General features: G+C 41.4%; 1 pseudogene; it reads left to right on the forward strand.

The window, feature by feature from the left end:
• The first annotated feature begins 317 nt into the window (after positions 1–317).
• On the forward strand, positions 318–6,621 carry LOC133747700 (large ribosomal subunit protein bL19m-like; annotated as a pseudogene).
• Positions 6,622–9,136: the final 2,515 nt, after the last annotated feature.

The raw sequence follows: 9,136 nt of genomic DNA on the forward strand, positions 1-9,136 counted from the left end.
GGGGTCCAGTGATTGGATGCCTTTTAAGGCCAGGTGCACCACTCCCTCAACTCAGTGAGCTAATTTTGGTGATCCTGGAAAAGGAAGCGTTAACCTAGAGCAGTGAGGCTGGGAGAGTGAGGGACTAGGACCTGATATTGTCTAGCATCTGCACTCAAAACACCGTGTGTGTGTGTGTGTGTGTGGTGGCAGGGGGCAGGGGGAAGGGTTAGGAGGGTGGCAGGGGGAGGGGAGTGGTCCCATTTAAAAATAACTTCATAACTATTTTTAAAAATGGGTCCACCCAGGTGCTACCTAAAGCCATCCTGAGGGCCACCATGTATATACACTTTGCCAAGACCAGGTGAGGTAGCCTCATCAAATCTGATTGAGCTGTGACGGCGTCAGTTCCCTGGCCACTGTTTGCATCCCTGGTACCTGCATTCATTCAACAGGCATTACTGGTGTCTGCTACACCTGGGTCCCTGGTGCCAAGGGTGAATGGGAATGCCGCAAGGAAAGGCCTCTGCCTTTGGGAGCTTGTGGCTTAGTGGAGGCAGCAGGCTGCAAGGAAAGCGCTGGTTGTAGGATCGTGTGCTGTGTAAGGAACTCCAGAGCACAGCGGAAGAGAAGGAAGCGCTCCCTCAGGAAAGGGAGCCGTGAACACAGCGCTTCGGCTGCCGGCTGCCAAGAAGGCTGCAGGAGCTTGGCCCTGGGGCAGGGAGTGAAGGAAAGGCATTCCAGGAGAGTGGACGGCCAAGTGCAAAGGACTGGGGCCCACGACAGGAAGCTGTGGTCAGAAGGGCTTAGTGCTGTGGGTGGCAGGAAAGGGAGCAATGCTTAAGGCCAGATTGTAGGGGTCTTTCTTTGCTGCAGACATGGTGAGAACATCCTCAAGTTTCTTTTATGTTGTAGCATGAAACAGTTCTCTGTTTTCAAGGTGGAAGAATCATACATGGTTATGCATTGAACTGTGTACCCCTCTCCTCCCCCAAGGACATTCACTTTAGAAACTCTAACCCCCAATGTGACTCTAGTTGAAGATAGGGTCTTTAAAGAGGTGACTGAGAGTGGGTGCATTCCTAAGGGTGGGGCTGTAATCTAATAGGACTAGTGCTTATAGAAAAAGAGGAAAAGACACCAGGGATGCACAGTGAACAGAGGAGGACATTGTAAGGACACAGCAAAAGGAGAGGCCTCAAGAGAAATGAACCCTTCCAGCACCTTGATCTCGAAAGAAAATACGTTTATCTGTTGTTTAAACCACTCAGTTTGTGATGCTTGCTTATGGCAGCACTAGCAAAATAACTCACACAAACACACACACATACACACACAAACACACCATTTTATCTATCCATTTATCTGCCAATGGGCATTTGGGTGGCTTCCACCTCTTGGGCATTGTAAATGATGCTGCTATGAGCATGAGTGTACAATGACCTCTTCAAAACTCTGTTTTCAATTTTTTTGGATATGTATCCAGACATGGAATTGCCAGATCATGTGGTAATTCTATTTTTAATTTTTTGGAGGAAACTCCTTAGTGTTTTCCATAGTGGTACAACATTTAATAATCCCACCAACCATGCACAAGAGCTCCTATCGCTCCACAACCTCACCATTTGATATTTTCAGGGTTTTTTTCTTTACAGTAGGACCCTAACATGCATGAGTGATTATCTCACTCTAGCTTTTGCTTGTGTTTCCCTAATGATTACTGACATTCAGCATCTCTTCATGTGCTTACTGTAAATCTTATAAGACTCATTCATGGAAGTCCCTCACCTATTTTTGAATTGTGTGGATTTTGTTATTGTTGTTGAGTTTTAAGAATCTCTATACATTCTGGCTGTTAATCCATTATCAGATAAGTGATTGCCCTTCTGTTGGTTGCCTTTTTCTTTTTAAAGATTTATTTTATTTATTTGGAAGGCAGAGTTAGAGAGAGAGACAGAGAGAGAGAGAGAGAGAGAGAGAGAGAGAGGTCTTCCATCTGCTGATTCACTCCCCAGATGGCTGTAATGGCTGGAGCTACACTGATCTGAAGTGAGGAGCCAGGAGCTTCTTCCGGGTCTCCCATGTGAATGCAGGGGCCCAAAGACTTGGGCCATCCTCTACTGCTTTCCCAGACCATAGCAGAGAGCTAGATCAGAAATGGAGCAGCAGGGACTTGAACTGGCACCCATATGGGATGCCAACACTGCAGGCAGCAGCTTTACCCACTACACCACAGCATTAGCCCCTGTTGCATGTCCCTTTTTTTAAAGATTTTATTTATTTATTTGAGAGGTAGAGTTACAGACAGTGAGAGCGAGAGACAGAGAGAGAGAGGTCTTCCTTCAGTTGGTTCACTCCCCAGATGGCCACAATGGCCGGAGCTGCTGCCAGGTGCTTCTTCTGTGTCTCCCACATGGGTGCAGGGGCCTAAGGACTTGGACCATCTTCTACTACTTTCCCAGGCCAAAGCAGAGAACTGGATTGGAAGAGGGGCAGCTGGGACTAGAGCCAGCATCCATATGGGATGCCGGCGCCACTGGAGGAGGATTAACCTACTGTACTGTGGTGGAATGATAAGGCCATGCGAAGGTGGCCACTGGCAAGCGAGCGTCAGTTAGTCAGGAATGGCTTTGAAACACACCTGGCATTGGAAACTGCCTGGTGACAGGCTGTGATTGGATGGCTGTGGAAACTGCCTGGCGACAGGCTGTGATTGGATGGATTTGAAACTGCCTGGCGACAGGCTGTGATTGGATGGCTCTGGAAACTGCCTGGCAACAGGCTGTGATTGGTTGGGGCATAGACCGCCCCTTGACCAGATTGGCTGGTCTTGGCTATATAAGCTGTTGTACCAACTGTAATAAACGAGTCTGCCGGCTGCTCGCCTCAAGCCTGCTCTCACCGGACTCCCGGGGTCTGTGTGTTGACTCCGCGCCTCTTGCCCCCATCACGCTGCTCCTCTCAGAAACGAACCCACTGCAACATTGTGGAGAAATCAATTGCAACACTGTACCATGGTGGCAGCCCCTCTTGCTTGTCTTTTTACTTTGAATTTTGCTGCATGAATTTTTTATTTGCGTAATTTGTTTTGCTTGTTGCCCAGGCCTTTGATTTCTTATCTAAGGAATCATTGCCAAATCCAATGTAATGAGCTTTTGCCCCATGTCTCTTTTAAGGGTTTTTGTAGCTTTATGTCCTACATGTGGGTTAATTTCATGTAGTTAATTTCTGAAGGTAGTGTTAAGTACATTCATTCTTTTGTTCATGAATAACAGCTTTCTCCTCACCATTTATTGAAAGGAATGTTCTTTCCTCATTGAATGATCTTGTCACCCTTGTCAAAAATTGTTTGATGATATACTCAAGGCTTTCCCTTTTATTCCATTGGTTCATATGTCTGCATTCATGCCAGTTCCACATTGTTTCTGATTATTGTAACTTTGTAGTGTGTTCTGAAATCAGGAAGTATGAATATTACAGCTATATTCTTTGTCAAGACTTTTTTGACTATCAATAGTCCCATAAGATTTCTTGTAAATTGTAGGATGATTTCTTCCTTTCTTAAAAAAAAATGAGATTTTTTATAGGGATTACACTGAATCCAAAGATCATTTGAGGTAGTACTGACATTTTAACAACATTAAGTACTCCAATCCATAAACATGGGTTGTCATATAAGCATTTTTTGTTGCTACAATAGAATGCCTGAATCTGAGTTATTTAAAGAAAATTGGTTTATTTAGCTCACAGTTTTGAAGGCTCAAGTCCAAATTGAACAGCCTCATTTGTTCACTGCCTGGATCACATATCTTCACAAGAGTGCCTTGTACTATTCTGCACATTAAATATCTGTAAAAGGGGGTCAGCATTGTGGTGTAGTAGCTTAAGCTTCCACCTGTGATATGACATTCCATATGGGTGCTGGTTCAAGATCCAGCTGCTCTACTTCCAATCCAGCTCCTTGCTAATGTGCCTGGGAAAGCAGCAGAAAATGGCCCAGGTGTTTGGGCCCCTGCACCCATGTGGGAGACCCTAAAGAAGCTTCTAACTTCAGCCAGGCCCAACCACAGCCATTGCGGCCATTTGGGAAATGAATCAGCAGATGGGAGCTCTCTCTCTCTCTGTGTGTGTAACTCTGCATTCAAATGAAAAAAAATAAATCTCTTTAAAAAGTTACAATATGAGTTTCTATTTTTTTATATTTACCTTCACTAGAGAACTTTATATTTTCATGTGACTTACGTTGCTACATAGCAGCATCATTTGCTTTCACTCAGAGGACTGCTGGTAGCATTTCTTGTATGGCAGATATAGTGCTAATGAACACTCAAAGCTAGGTTTATTGGGGAAATTCTTAATTTCTCTTTCCTTTTTGGAGGATCATTTATCCATATTGATGATTCTTTGTTGACTTTTTTTTTCTTTCAGCAGTGTGATGTATGACACCCCCTTCCCACAACCTTCTGAACTGTATGATTTCTGAGGCAAAAATCTACTGTTGATCTTACAGGGGCCCCTTTGTATGTTACAAGTCAACTTTTTTTTGTGCTGCTTTCAGGATTCACTTTTGTCTTTTAATTTTAATGATTTGATTATAATATGTCTTGGTTTTATCCTAGCTAGAATTTGTATTTAGGTTTATCCTAGTTAGAGTTTTTATGTCCTTTTATTTTCTTCGGTTTGGGAAGTTTCCAGTCATTATTTTTCAAATAAGTTCTCCTTTTTTTCTCTTTCCTCTCCTTCTAGAACTTCCATGATGCCTATATTGATCCACTTGATTGTGTTCCATAAGACCTATAGTCTCTCTTCACGTTCTTTCATTCTCCTTTTCTTAGTCTTCTGATTTGATAATTCCAAAAGACCCATCTCCAAGTTAACTGCTTCCTCTGTATGCATGATCAAGCCTACCACCAAACTCTTTAGTGCATCTTTCAATTTAGTTATTTATTTTCCAGCCCCAGAATTTCTGCTTCCTTCTTTTTTAAAGTTTCTATTTCTTTATTGATGGTCTCAGTCTATCCATGCATCCTTTTCCTGATTTCATTCAGTATTCTTTTATCCAGCTGAATGTCTTTTAAAGAACTGACATAAGTTCTTTGTCAGATAATTTGGAGATCTGCATGTCTTTAAGGTCAGTCTGGAGACTTATTTTCTTCCTTTTATCCATGTTGTGTTTCTTTATATACTTTGTGCCCTTTTGTTAAGGTTCCAGCATTTGAGTAAGCATTACCTTTCCCAGCATTTGTGAACTGACTTCATGCAAAAGAAACTCTTCACCATAATCCTGGCTGGAACTCCTGGGACCTCACAACCGTTTTCTGGGTGTGTCTTCTCTGAGCTTGTGAGTGTGTTTTTTATTCCAGTATATATAGATGATTTTAACTGTCATAATTTCCCTAGTAGGCTTTCTAAAGCTTCTTGATATTTATAATGTAATATATAATATAATAAACACACACATTTTACACACATCCTTGCCAAACTTGGTATTAATATTTGTTAAATAATTATATCCATTCTAACAGGTTTATAGTGATATTTCATTGTGGTCTTAATTTCTGATGTCTTGAGTATTTCTGAAATTGGCTCTTTTCATATGTCTTTATAGATACTCCTTGACTTACAATGGGGGTTACATACTAATAACGACATTATAATTTGGAAATATTATAGGTCAAATGCATTTAATATACCAAATTGATCAAACATCATAGCTTAGCAACACAGTACATTGTAGAGTTGTTTACCCTCAAGATTGTGAAGCTGACTAGGAGTTGCAGTTTGCTGCTACTGCCTAGTATTGTGAGAGAATACATGGGGAAAGATCAAAACTCAGAATTTGAAGTACAGTTTCTACTGAGTACATATTGGTTTTGCAATAAAGTGAAAACATTAGAAGTCAAACTATCATAAGCCAGGGACCATCTGTATGCCTATATAACTCAAAGGCTTGTCAGGTATAGTGCCATTTGCACAGTAACATTCAAAAAAACAGCATCTGGAGCCTCAACCTGAGTCATCAGGCATGGTAGCCTGCGTTAACAAGTGACTATAGGGCTGTAATGGGCCTGACCCAGGCACTGCTCCCTGTGTGGCTTTTGTTGCCTGCTGTTCTTAAGCCCTGAATTCATTCCTCCAAGGGAAAGAACAAACCCTTTGAAATTCCAAATAGAAAAAAAATATTTGTTAGAAACATGGAAAGTGCTCCACATCACAGAGTTCTATGTTGGAAGCACACTTTGTGTTAGTACAGCCAATCATAAGCCATTGGAAACACCAGCCAGTTTCTGAGGTTAGCATCAAGTGATCAGGAAAAGAACTTGAAGCATTTTTCTCCTTAGGAATTCTACTGAAAAACAAGGTGTTGAGATTTACTCTGAACTTTTAAATCCTGGAAACCCAAGTTGTCAAATTAGATAAATGACTGGATGATATCTTTCTATACTTAAGAGGTGTTCTTCCTGTATCTGGCACTTTTGATAGCACAGGCACCTAGCCAAGAAGTTCCTGTTAATAAGCTCAGAGTGAAAATGAAGCCTAAAGTCCTGGTCGAAATGCTGGGGATATCCAAATTCTAATATTAAAGGAATCACATTTTATCTGTATTTAACTGAAGAACAAATGAAAAAAACTCAAAAGTAGAGTCTAACTACAATCAGTTAGACTAGGATTAGGGGAGACTTAAGTATTGAGATTAACACAGGAACTTTCTTCCAGAAGGTTTCCTAATGTAGTGTCTTCTGGAAGTTGCCGAGCAGTAGAATGATATATTCAGGACTTTGGTTTAGATGTGGGAAGACATAAGAGGTAAGATTACTTGAGATCATTCACACAGGGGAGTGGCACTTGTAAGGCATGAATAATAGCCCAAGAGATAAGATTGGGGGAACAGTCCAACCCAAGGTATCAGAGCCCAGTGGAGTGAAAAGAGAGTTCACATAAGAAACATCAGCACAATATGTCAGAACTCAGGATGGATGAGGAAGACTTCTCTGTGGTGTGGAGGAAGGGCAACGTGGCATGCATGGATAGCTAGATCTTAGGGCCCAGAGTAAAGTGTGTATCCACATGGGTGGCCTAAGGGGTCAGATCCAGGTAAGTGAAGAGAGCATCACATACAGCACAGTAGGGCAGCAGCCCAGTGTTGGGTGCTCAAGACTGAGGTAAAGAGATATCCATGATAGTGGCAAGGGCAGAAGTGATGGGAGACTGGTTATGGAAGAATTGATAGAGGAAAACAAGTTTCTTATCCTAAGAGAAGATGGTTACAAATTTGAGAAAGAAGCAACTAATAGTGAATTGATGGTATTGGTAAAATTATGAGTTTCAATTAACATAGTTATGGAAATAGAGACATAAATGTGTAAATTTATGTTTCCTAGTTTGTCCACTGTGAAGGCCTAGGAACAGTGACAACCTAGTAGCAATAAGCACACCTCATATTCATATCTTGGTTTCTAAATCCCAGTCTTTAATAAAAGGAATCAGGCTCCTTGGTTTCATGGCTGGGGCAGCATAAGTATAAATCTATATGTTGGGCCAGAAAGAAAGACTACATTAAAAAATTTGATGTGGTCATGACAAAAGTGTATCAAATCCAATGTGACGGGGCCTCCCACTAATGAAATCTAGGACAGTCTGAGCATCAAAATACATTATAGTAAATTATAACTTATGGGCTAAAAGAGAAGCATGTGAGTCCACACTGATATAAAAAAAATACATTAAAAGTTGGAGTTGAAATAGTCTCAAAGCACTATCCCACCACTAAAATTTTTTCTATAAAAGAAAAAACAAAGGCTTCATAAAGTCTGGTAGATGCAACCTTATTAAGTAATCAAAGTTAGCATCCCCAGTAACAAGACATTCCTAACCAATGAGAGGTGATACCCTAGCACATGGCGGACATTCCTGCCAAAAGTGTATAATCCTGAATAATTATGAGGAAGTAACAACCAAACCCCAAGTGGGAAATATTTTACCAAACAAGCATCCTATAATCGTCAAAAGTCATAATAGTCAATGAAAGACAGACACTGATACAGACTGCAGAGTACTAAATAGACCTCTGACAACTAAATACCATTTGTACCCTGAACTGGATCACTTTCCTGAAAAGAACATAAAAAATACTTAGGAGTCTGGATCAGATTGTGGTAACGTATCAAGTTTAATTTCCTGAATTTGGAGGTTGTATTATGGCTATCCTGATCATGAAATTACTTGAAGGAAAAGGAGCAATACATTGGCAACTCACTTTCAAATGGTTTTTGTATTATTTTTACAACTTTCTGGAAGTTTGAAGATTTTTTAAATTAGGATTACTCCAGTGGTCCTAGCAGTCACATGGAGAAGCTTCAGTAAAAGTATGGATGTTGTGGTGCAGTGGGTTAAACTGCCTGCTGTGATATCGGTACGCATCCTATAGCAGAGCAACGGTTCAAGTCCCAGCTGCTCTGCTTCTGATCTAGCTTCCTGCTAACGTGCTTGGGAAGGAAACAGAATATGGTCAAGTGTTTGGCCCCTGCCACCTACACAGAAGACACAGAGGAGTTCCATGCTCCTGGTTTCCACCTGGCCTAACCCCAGCCATTGTGGTTATTTGGAGAGTGAACCAGTGGATGGAAGATAACTTCTCTTTCTCTTTCTCTCTGTCTCTCTCTCTCTCTTGCCCCCTCTTTTTCTCTCTCCAACTCTCTTTCATACTGCCTATCAAATGAATAAATAAATCTTTTTAAAAATAAAATACAAATGTGGAGTTATCAGAACTCTTACTAAGGACAAGATGTTGAGGATGAAGGTGGGAAAGCTCGGCGACGGCTCGAATGCAGGGCAGTAACAGCAGGTGGAGTGTGAGATGATGGTTTTGAGGCCTGGAAGATTGAGAAGATATCGCTGGTATCAGAAAAAGAATGGAAATAGAAATACATAAATCAGGAAGATTAGGGTTGAGGGATGATGAGAGATGAATTTTTTGTCCAGATATGTTGGATATGTAGAGTAGAAAGAGGCATTCACGTCCTGTCCTGATAGGTCCCTGCGACAATTTGGACAAAAAACCATACTAACCACAGTGTGTGTGTGTGTGTGTGTGTGTCTTTGATGGGAGGAGTTGAGCAATGCTGGGCTTGGATAGCTCTTGGGTTCACCCCCACAA

The sequence above is a fragment of the Lepus europaeus genome, chromosome 19 (genome assembly GCF_033115175.1).
Source record: "Lepus europaeus isolate LE1 chromosome 19, mLepTim1.pri, whole genome shotgun sequence".
Classification (NCBI taxonomy): domain Eukaryota; kingdom Metazoa; phylum Chordata; class Mammalia; order Lagomorpha; family Leporidae; genus Lepus; species Lepus europaeus.